The sequence below is a fragment of the Pyxicephalus adspersus genome, chromosome 3, assembly GCF_032062135.1.
Source record: "Pyxicephalus adspersus chromosome 3, UCB_Pads_2.0, whole genome shotgun sequence".
Taxonomy (NCBI): domain Eukaryota; kingdom Metazoa; phylum Chordata; class Amphibia; order Anura; family Pyxicephalidae; genus Pyxicephalus; species Pyxicephalus adspersus.
In genome coordinates this window covers 59,106,950-59,116,402 of record NC_092860.1, presented here as the reverse complement: position 1 = coordinate 59,116,402, position 9,453 = coordinate 59,106,950, and positions in this window count along the sequence as shown.

The window sequence follows — 9,453 nt, the reverse complement described above, 5'->3', positions numbered from 1 at the left end:
TAACCTCACACTGCCTTCCTCCTGCTCTCTCTGCCTCCCTCCCCACTGGTAATGGAGCCTTCTTACACAGAAACACATATCCAGCACCCCTAAAGACGTGAGCTGCTGATAAACAGGGAGGGGAAAGGAAGGGCCCTGCGATCGATTGGATAAGGTAGGGGTGGAAAGCTTTGTCTTTTGTAATTCAGGCAGGGGAGGCTGCAGAACGGAGGGAGCCATGCTGCAGGGGAGTTGCCAGGCTAGATAGAACTGCAGCTGTCTGCTGGGGCCTCCCTGGAAGCCCGTGAGGGTATTTGGACCATAAGACCCCTTTAGGGGGGAAAAGTGTGCCGTATGGTCCGAAAAATACGGTAATTTCCTAATAGCACATTTTCTATTCAAAATAACGGTGCTGTTTTGGGAAAACGTGTTGGAATCACAAATTATAGGGGGTATATTTTTAGAACTTGCCAGTTAACCTCCCTACTGTTCTAATTCCGTCAGTTTTTTGATGCAAAAAGTGATCCTATTTTTTTTTTTTTTTGCATAGAAAATTTTGTTTATAATGTGGGCCTGTAATTCTTAGGATTAACTCCCGGCAATAATATTTATATTTATTTAATATAATCATAAATTATAATATAATAAATATAAATCATAATTATAAAAAAAGAAAGAGTACAACAATGTAATTTATAAAAAAAAAATGTTATCAAATTTCTCACTGAAATTTTCCAAACAAGGATGCAATATTATTGATAAATAATAATATAAATTAAATGCAGATTTTAGAAAAAAAATATTTACATTTTTAGTAGACATTTTGGGTGTGGTAAATTCTGAACCAGGGCGCTGCACAAATTCCAACATCACAGTCAGGACAGTAGAACCTGGTTTCCTTGCGTTTCTTCCTTCCTCTGTCATCAGTCTTTGAGCAGCAAACCACGTACATCCTTGTAGGTGCTGCCTTTTTCCGGGTTGGTGGGATGTATTCAGTGAAGTGACGACTGGTCAGGCATTCTGGGTTGACAACAGTGGAAGTACGACGTCCAGGTCTATTCATAGCCAATGATGGTGTTTGGTGCTTCTTGACTATGGATTCGGAAACTTGCAGAATGAAGTCTGAATGATTCACAAGCCTCTGACAATTTCTTTTGTACCGAATGTAGACATTCCATCGGCATTGCTCAACTAGATACCTGAAAATCTTTTTGTAGTACTTCCTTCACCATTTCCTCGCTGGATAGAATGTCATGGCTTGGTCAGCTCTGTCGACACCTCCCATGGTGTTGTTGTATTCAATCACCACCTGTGGCTTCATCACTTCTTTCCCACGTTTTGTGTGTACCAGAACGGTGGAGGCATCATGGACAGTACTCATTAGGCACACATCTTGTCACGCCATCTCAGGGTCATCATCCTGCCTGGCAGGATGATGGCCAGTTAGCCCTAACGTTTCCATAGGCATCTGTTCTGTGTTGCAGAAGAAACTCGTAAAGCTCAAGAGATGTGTAAAAATTGTCACTTGTGACACAATAGCCCTGATCCAGCAATTGCTCAATGAGGGATAGCACTGAAGAGGTTGCCAATCCATAATGGCTGTATCTGGGGTTGAACTGTGTCCCTTTTCCAGTGTACTGTACCGTATTCCAGATGTAACCAGATGAGGATTCACACAGCATATACTTTTTCACCCCAAATCATGCCCTCTTTGACGCAATGTACTGCACCCAGCTGAGCTTCCCCTTGTAAGCCATTAGACTTTCGTCAATGCTGACATCTCTTTCTGGCACATAGGTTTGCTGGAAATTTTGTAGAATCATCTGAGACACTTCCCAAATTTTCTTCAATTTTGGTGCAGGATGGGTAGTCCCATCAAATTCTTCATTGTTTGTGAAGTGCAGGTACTTCATAATTGGGGGAAAAGTGGTATTCTGGCATGACTGCCAAAGAATGGAGTGGCAATCAATTTATTCTTGGACCAGTACCACTTCTGTATGGGTTTGGCCACAACTCCCTGCAGGATCACCAAGCCCAAAAACAGCCAAATGTCATCCTTGGTCACAGGTTCCCACTTTCTGCTTCTTGCAAACCTCAGGTGTGGAGCACCTGCATAAAACAAAATAAAAAAGGGATTTTAGGATATGTTTTTTTATAGTGTAAAGTTTGCAAGTAATATGTTAGCAAACACAGAGCAGCATATATGTTTGCACAAAAAAAAATCAAAAAGTTAGCAAACACAAAGCAGCACACGTTTGCATAAAAAAATAAGCAAACAATTTAAAAAAGCACAGAGCAGCGCACATGTTGGCATAATTTTTTTTTAAAAAGTTAGCAAACACAAAGCAGCATACATGTGCATAAAAAAAAAAATCAAAAATTTAGCAAACACAGAGTGGCTTACCTATTTGTCTCCGCAACAATTTTTTCGATAACTTCATCGGTCAAAAACAACTTCAGGTATGCTAGGGGTCGTCGCATTCAGCCTCAATTTTCATCCGAGGTGCGCTGGTGAATGGAAATGTTGGTGGTACTGCCTGGTCCGCATCAAGGTCAATAGGACACCATGTGCGAACAGCACTGACCTCAGGTCCAGAATCGTCGTTCAGTTCACTTTCTCTGTCTGATGACAACTTGCCTGGTGAATCACTCACTTCCACAAGGGACTCCAAATCGCTATCGCTGATTTCAAATTTCTCCAAAACAGCACTTGCGCTGGCGAGATGCCTTTTGAATGCCATGTGGTCTCCGGCAATCAGTCAGGAACAATCAAGGTCAAAGACAAAGTGATGAAATGATACATTCATGAAGTGATTTATGTCATCAAAAGGTCAGATCAAGGTCGGGGCTAATAGTGGGCAAAATGTAAATCGGGGCACTGGGCAATGATGCTTGGTGCACTAAAATGTGTTTTTTATACTTTTATTTGTGTTTTTGTTTTACTGTAAAAAAAATTTAAAAACAGATTACATAGTAATCTGTTTTTTAATTTCCTGCCCCCAGAATCCATCACTCCACCGCATCACCCGGAAGATGTCACATCTTGCAGGGTGATGTGGTGGGAATGTCCTGCCCCGCTCACTCCACTGCAACCACCAACGAAGCTGCTCGTATCACCCGGAGGCTGCGGGCGTCACATTCTCCGGTTGATGCAAGCAGCTATAGTAAATTCTAGGGGTGATGCCAGCGGGAAATCCCCCCCAGAATGTATTATTTGTAATCGCATTTGCAGTCTGATGTGATGCATCATGCAGAAATCCTGCATCTAACTGCGGATGCGAGCAGCGGCGTGGCGGGTACCCGGGCAGCATTTAAAAGCAGATTACTCTAAATTTCCCGCTCGGCCACACCTCCCGACAGAGAGGCGCCTTGGCATCACAGCGGGATCGCCCGATCGCTGCTGCAGTGCGGGGCAAAGGTAAGGGGGGCTCCTAGATTTACCCCGAGTGTGACTCGGGGTTACCGCTTTTTGGATGTTTTTTCCACCCCATGTCACACTCGGGATTACCGCTAGGGGCATTAAAGACTATGGGCTCTATTTATAAAAATGAAAATCTGACATTCCCTAGTAGGAATCAATTACTTCCATTGAAACACATGAACCTGAAAGATGTCTTGCCAGCTTCGGGAGGATATGACATTGTAAACGAAGGGTCCTCTCCTCATTCCATTCCCTCTCTGCTCGTTGTTTTGCTACGGATGGAGAGCACGCATCTCGGAGCGGCTTCCTGCCCACCTTGTACTGTGAGATATTCCCAGCCTGAGAGCTGTGTCTGTGTCCATCCAGCTGTCATTATCCCCACGTATAAACCTTCATATCTCCTTCATGGTTTGTCATAGAAGTGTGAAATTTCCAGGCTACATAAGAGACCATAAGCTGCTACTAAACCAAATTTAAGCCAGATCCAGGGTCACAAGCATGAAATCCTAACAACAATCGAGTATTTTCACATTAGGTGGGGCTTTTTCAAGACAAGGGTCCCCAAATTGAGCTTGCATGTTGGGGGCCACTCTCAAGGCAAAGAACATTAGGGTACTGCAATTTGTGTGCTGTGCCCCTAAAGTTCACAAAACTTTAGGGCTGCATTCAGGTTGGCAGTAAGGTTGAGGTGTGGTTACCCCTTCCTAGTGCCATGGAACCCTGGCTCAGGAGAGACACTCAGTACTGCTCACTGCCGCTGCAGTCACATTTGCAGACGCTGCGCTGTTATACATAGCTGGACACTATATATATATATATATATATATATATATATATATATATATAACTATATATTTAAAAAACTTTCTATAATAAAATGATTACTTTGTATTGGATTCAATACAGTTATTTTGTATTGAATCCAATGCAAAATAGTTTAAATTTCCCACCGCACCCACCAACGTCACCGGGAACGTCTGTGCACTCGCGGGCTGAAGATTGGCAGAAGAGGACAGGCACGGATGTGCGGGACACCAATGGGACAAGTTAAGTGATTTTTTTTTTTAATTTTTTAGCTACCCCAAGTGTGACTCAGGGTTACTGCTTTTAGCATGTTTTTTTTACACCGAGCCTCACTCGGGAATACCGCTAAGGGGGGTTAATAGTAAAGGAAGGAAAATGTAGAATATGGAGGACTCTTGTGGCTACCCTGCCCCCCCACACACATACACACACACTAAAGTTTTATCACTCCTACCATACCCTGGTGCCATATCACATATAAATGTTCTTTGAATCCCCATTTCTTCTGAAAGGGGAGCTGTAGGATAAGTAGGTAGGGGGGGGGGGGGTGTTGTGGCCATCTCCCCCTAAAATTGTATTGCTGCAGCACCATTACAAGATAAGAAAAAATATACCTATCATACTGTGCTACCCTGTCACATATTTGGCCACATACTTTCTGAAAACTTTAATATCTCAAGAACGGGGAGATAAAGTTTAACTATAGGATAACTTTAGGATCAGGGGCCTCCCTGAATCGGTTAAAGATATTACAGAGGCGGTGGGGCGCTTCCTACACAATCTTCTACCTGATTTGCCAGAGTCACATTTATTGCTTGATAGGGCACACAGAGCTCTGGTGGCCCCCAAACAAGATGGCCTGCCCAGGGATGTGATTGTCAAACCTCACTACTTTACCACCAAGGAAGCACTCTTGAAAGTGACCAGGGGCCTGGATTTGATCGAGATGGAAGGTCACCCGATACAAATTTTCTCGGATATAACGCCATTCACTATCCAACGTAGGAGAGCCCTTAAGCCACTATTGCAAGTCTTGATTGACCACAAGAATAAATATAGGTGGGCCTTCCCCTTGAAATTGATTTTTCAACTGCAGGGGAAAAGTTTTTCCTTCTCTTCTTTTGCCGAGGGGGAGCAACTCCTCCCAGATCTGGACTTACTCCAGAGAGCAGATGTCCAGCCTACCCCAGACAAGGAGGCTTCCACGTCCCTGTACCCACTGTGGAATAAAGCCAAAGCAGCGGGGAAACAGACACAGAAAACACCTTGAATATTTGTGTTGGACGCGATGCTGTTTTATTTTCTGACTTTATGTCCTTACACGTATGCCAGTAGACCTGTGGGGATATTACCCTTGTGGCCGGTTTGGGACAGTGCATGTTCTGATACTTCTTTTGCCTCCCATTCTTGGTTCTTGTGTAACCTTATTTTTATCTGCGGAGTCTGATTATTTTGTTCACCTGAGTTGATCCCTAATTTTAAGACTGCCGCTGTGGCCCCAAAGGGGGCGTTACGGTGATTGGTTATTTATAGTTCACACTGGCATGTTCTTTAATTTTTTGTTCTACTACTGCATATGTTCTTAATTTCCTATTCGGAATTACTGCTGTGTTGTTATATTTACTTAGTGGCTGCCGAGCCTTTTTCAAGCATATTGTACCCCTAGATAAAGATGCTAAAAGTTTTTCTTAGGTTTGTTGCGGGTACTCTATGCCTTAGTGTCTGCTTCTGGGGGGGAGTTGGGATCCGGGGGGTTACGCATGCCCTCAAATTACAGGGAATCCAGTTCGGGCCCTATTTATTTGACTTGGCCCGGAGGGAATTTCCCTGCCGAGATGGAGCTATTGGGAGCTCCTAGAGGCACAGGGGTTGGGGCTGTCCCTCGGACCCCGGGACCAGGTTTGTTCTATTTGCATGTTTCATGTGCTGGTTGACTGTTTTGTGTTTGTCTTGTTTGTCTTTGGTGTTGTCCTGTAGTCCCCAAATGTTCTTTCCCGATCCCAGAGGAAGTACTTATTTGGTTCCACGTATACTACTTTTCTATGATGACTGATCCTTCCGCGGCCCCGGTAATTCATTCTAAGCTAACGTTGTTATCCCATAATGTTCGGGGTCTTAACTCTCCTGTTAAACGATCTAAAGCATTCCACTACTATAATTCTTTAAATGTTGATATTTTGGCCTTACAAGAAACACATTTTTCCAATAGTTCGGTTCCCAAATACCTCCATAAAAATTACCCGATTTTTTATAATGCTATCTCTGACAAAAAGAAGGGTGGAGTTCTTCTGTGTTTTCGGAAGAATTTGAACTTTTCACCTCTAGAGGTTTTAGGGATCCAGGAGGCAGGTTCTGAGTAGTGATTGGGTATGTTGGTCTGCATATGATCACGGTGGTATCGTACTATGCGCCCAATGAGGGTCAAGTGGCTTTTTTTACACTCTTTTGGGTGAGATTTGGCCTAAAGTGCGGGGTTCCTTGATACTGCTAGGAGATTCCAATTTGGCCTTGGATCACATACTAGATAAATCCAAACTAGGCAGATATAGGGATCCCCCCAAAAAAAGCCACGGCCTCTCACTTTTGCTGAGAAAATATGACTTAGTAGATGGCTGGAGGGAGATGAACCCATCGGTTAGAGACTACACATATTTTTCGGCGGCCCATGATCAGTACTCCCGTATAGATCATGGCTTTATCCAGTCCCATATGCTCCCCAACTTACTTGGGGCCCGAATTTTGTCGACTCCTTGGTCGGATCATGACCCCCTGGTTTTATACCTGACAGGCTTTAGCAAACCACAACCCGGGTTTCGGTGGAGATTTAACAAGAGCTTTATTTCTGATACCATGGCAAAGGGAGAAATAGAATCTTTGTTGAGTAGCTATTTTCAGATTAATGTAGCGAGTGACACATCTCCAGCCATAAACTGGGAGGCTCATAAAGCTTACATTAGGGGTGAGTTGATTAAAATGGGAGCAGCACGCAAACAGGCCCACAATAAACTGATAGATACCTGCCTCCAGGATTACCATAAATTACAACTGCAACACAAAAAAGCTCCACACGTAGTGTTGAAAGCCCACCTAGACGAAACACACTGAACTTAACTTGTTACTAACTACTAGAGCAGAAAAAACCCTGCGCTGGTCGGGGCACAAATTTTTTGTATGGAGTGACAAGCCGGGAAGTCTTTTGGTCAATAAACTCAATCCCAAGCCCAAGACTCATGCTCTCCCTAAAATTAAGACTAAGGGTGGTAGGCTATCACAAAATCCAGAAAAGATTCTCGCAGCCTTTGAGGACTTTTACAGTCCTTTATATGGATCTGAGGACTCAATCAGCACACAGGGCATAGAAGGGTTTCCTAACAAGCTTGACCTGCCCAAATTACAGCCTAAACATAAGGCGTTTTTGGACAAACCCTTTACGGTGGAGGAGTTGCAAGGGATCATGGGTCTTCACAGGATGGGCAGCTCACCTGGCCCAGATGGTTTCTCCAATCTGTATTACAAGACGTTTAGTCCTGTACTGGCGTCGCACATGGTGGCATATTTTAATTACCTAAGGGAGGGGAACGCCCTGATAGGCGATGCCAACAGGGCATTTATTAGTGTGACCCCTAAACCAGGGAAGGATGCATCGGAAGTAGCAAATTATAGACCTATCTCCCTGATCAATTGTGATTTAGAAATTATGACGAAGATCATGTCACTTAGACTGAGCTCCGTTTTGGGAGCTTATGTGCATCTGGACCAGGTGGGCTTTATCTCTACATAGGCAGGCACCGGACCAAACGAGGAGGGCTATTGATCTTATATCCGTAGTAAATTCGGGCTGGGACGGGGGCCCATCAAAAAGCATTTGACAGCATATCTTGGAGATATTTGTTCTAGGTACTCCTTAAAATGGACTTTGGCGGCCATTTTACTAACCTTCTTTTGGCTTTATATGATTCCCCTGAAGCCAGGATATCACTAGGGGGATTCTTTTCTAAAGCTTTTCAAATTAAGAGGGGGACCAGGCAGGGATTCCCTCTCTCTCCACTTCTGTTTGCCCTAGCAATTGAACCTCTGGCGATAGCTTTACGGGCAGATACTAATATTCAGGGCAAATGTGCACTCTTCCCTGACGATATCCTAATGTTTATCACCTCCCCAATTACGACCTTGCCTAACTTAATGAGAATTCTAGATGAATTTGCATTATGCTTTGGTCTGAGGGTTAATAAGACCAAGTCTCAGGGTCTTAATATAAATCTCCCCACTGAGACGATGTTAGTGCTCCAGGGGAATTTTGATTTTATCTGGCATAAAGACTCCATCCAGTATCTGGGAATTCAGTTGACCCCGGCATACAATAGTCTTTACAGGTGTAATTATGCTCCGCTGCTTAAAAATGTTTATGCAGACATTCGGAGGTGGTCCTTGTCTCCCCCATCGTGGCTGGGGCGGATTGCGGCCGTTAAAATGAACCTACTTCCTAGATTGCTCTATTTATTTAGTACGCTCCCAATACAAGTGCCTATGAGAGAGATTACACTCCTCCAATCTAGATTATTGCAGTTTATATGGGCAGGGAAGAAAGCCAGATTTCATAAAGATACGTTGTTAGCCCCTAAACGCATGGGAGGGCTGGGAGCCCCACATCTGAAATATTACTATGTAGCAGCGCAAGTGGCACAGTTTTCATTAGGTTCCCTGTTGGGCGCTAGGCCCCAATGGGTTAAGACTGAGAACCAGGATAGTTTCTTGGGATCCATAGACTCCCTCATGTGGCGGAGAAAAAACACAAGAGGCTATGTAAAATGTCCGGCCCTATCTCATTCTATTCAGATATGGGACAAATTTAGTCACCACCCGAAGCGTTCCTCTCTTCATAAACCGTTGACCCCACTCTGGAATAATCCGGACTTCCCGCCGGGACTAAGCCCGACGAACTTTCATTGGTGGATCTCTAAAGGTTTTAGACGAGTTAAAGACTTGATAGATGTACGAGCAGTATTTACATGGGATCACTTGTCTACTCAATTTGAAATTCCTGCCACAGAATATTTTCATTATAGACAATTATACTCATTCATCAACCGGATAATTAGAGAAGCTCCAAGACCCATGCACTCCTCGCCGTTCGAAAGCACTTGCTCCTCCATAGCCACCACCAAGGGGCAAATCTCTGGTATCTACTCGGTTCTAGTCAACCAGAATAGAAAACTGCGATATATGAGGGAATGGGAGTGTGAATTGGG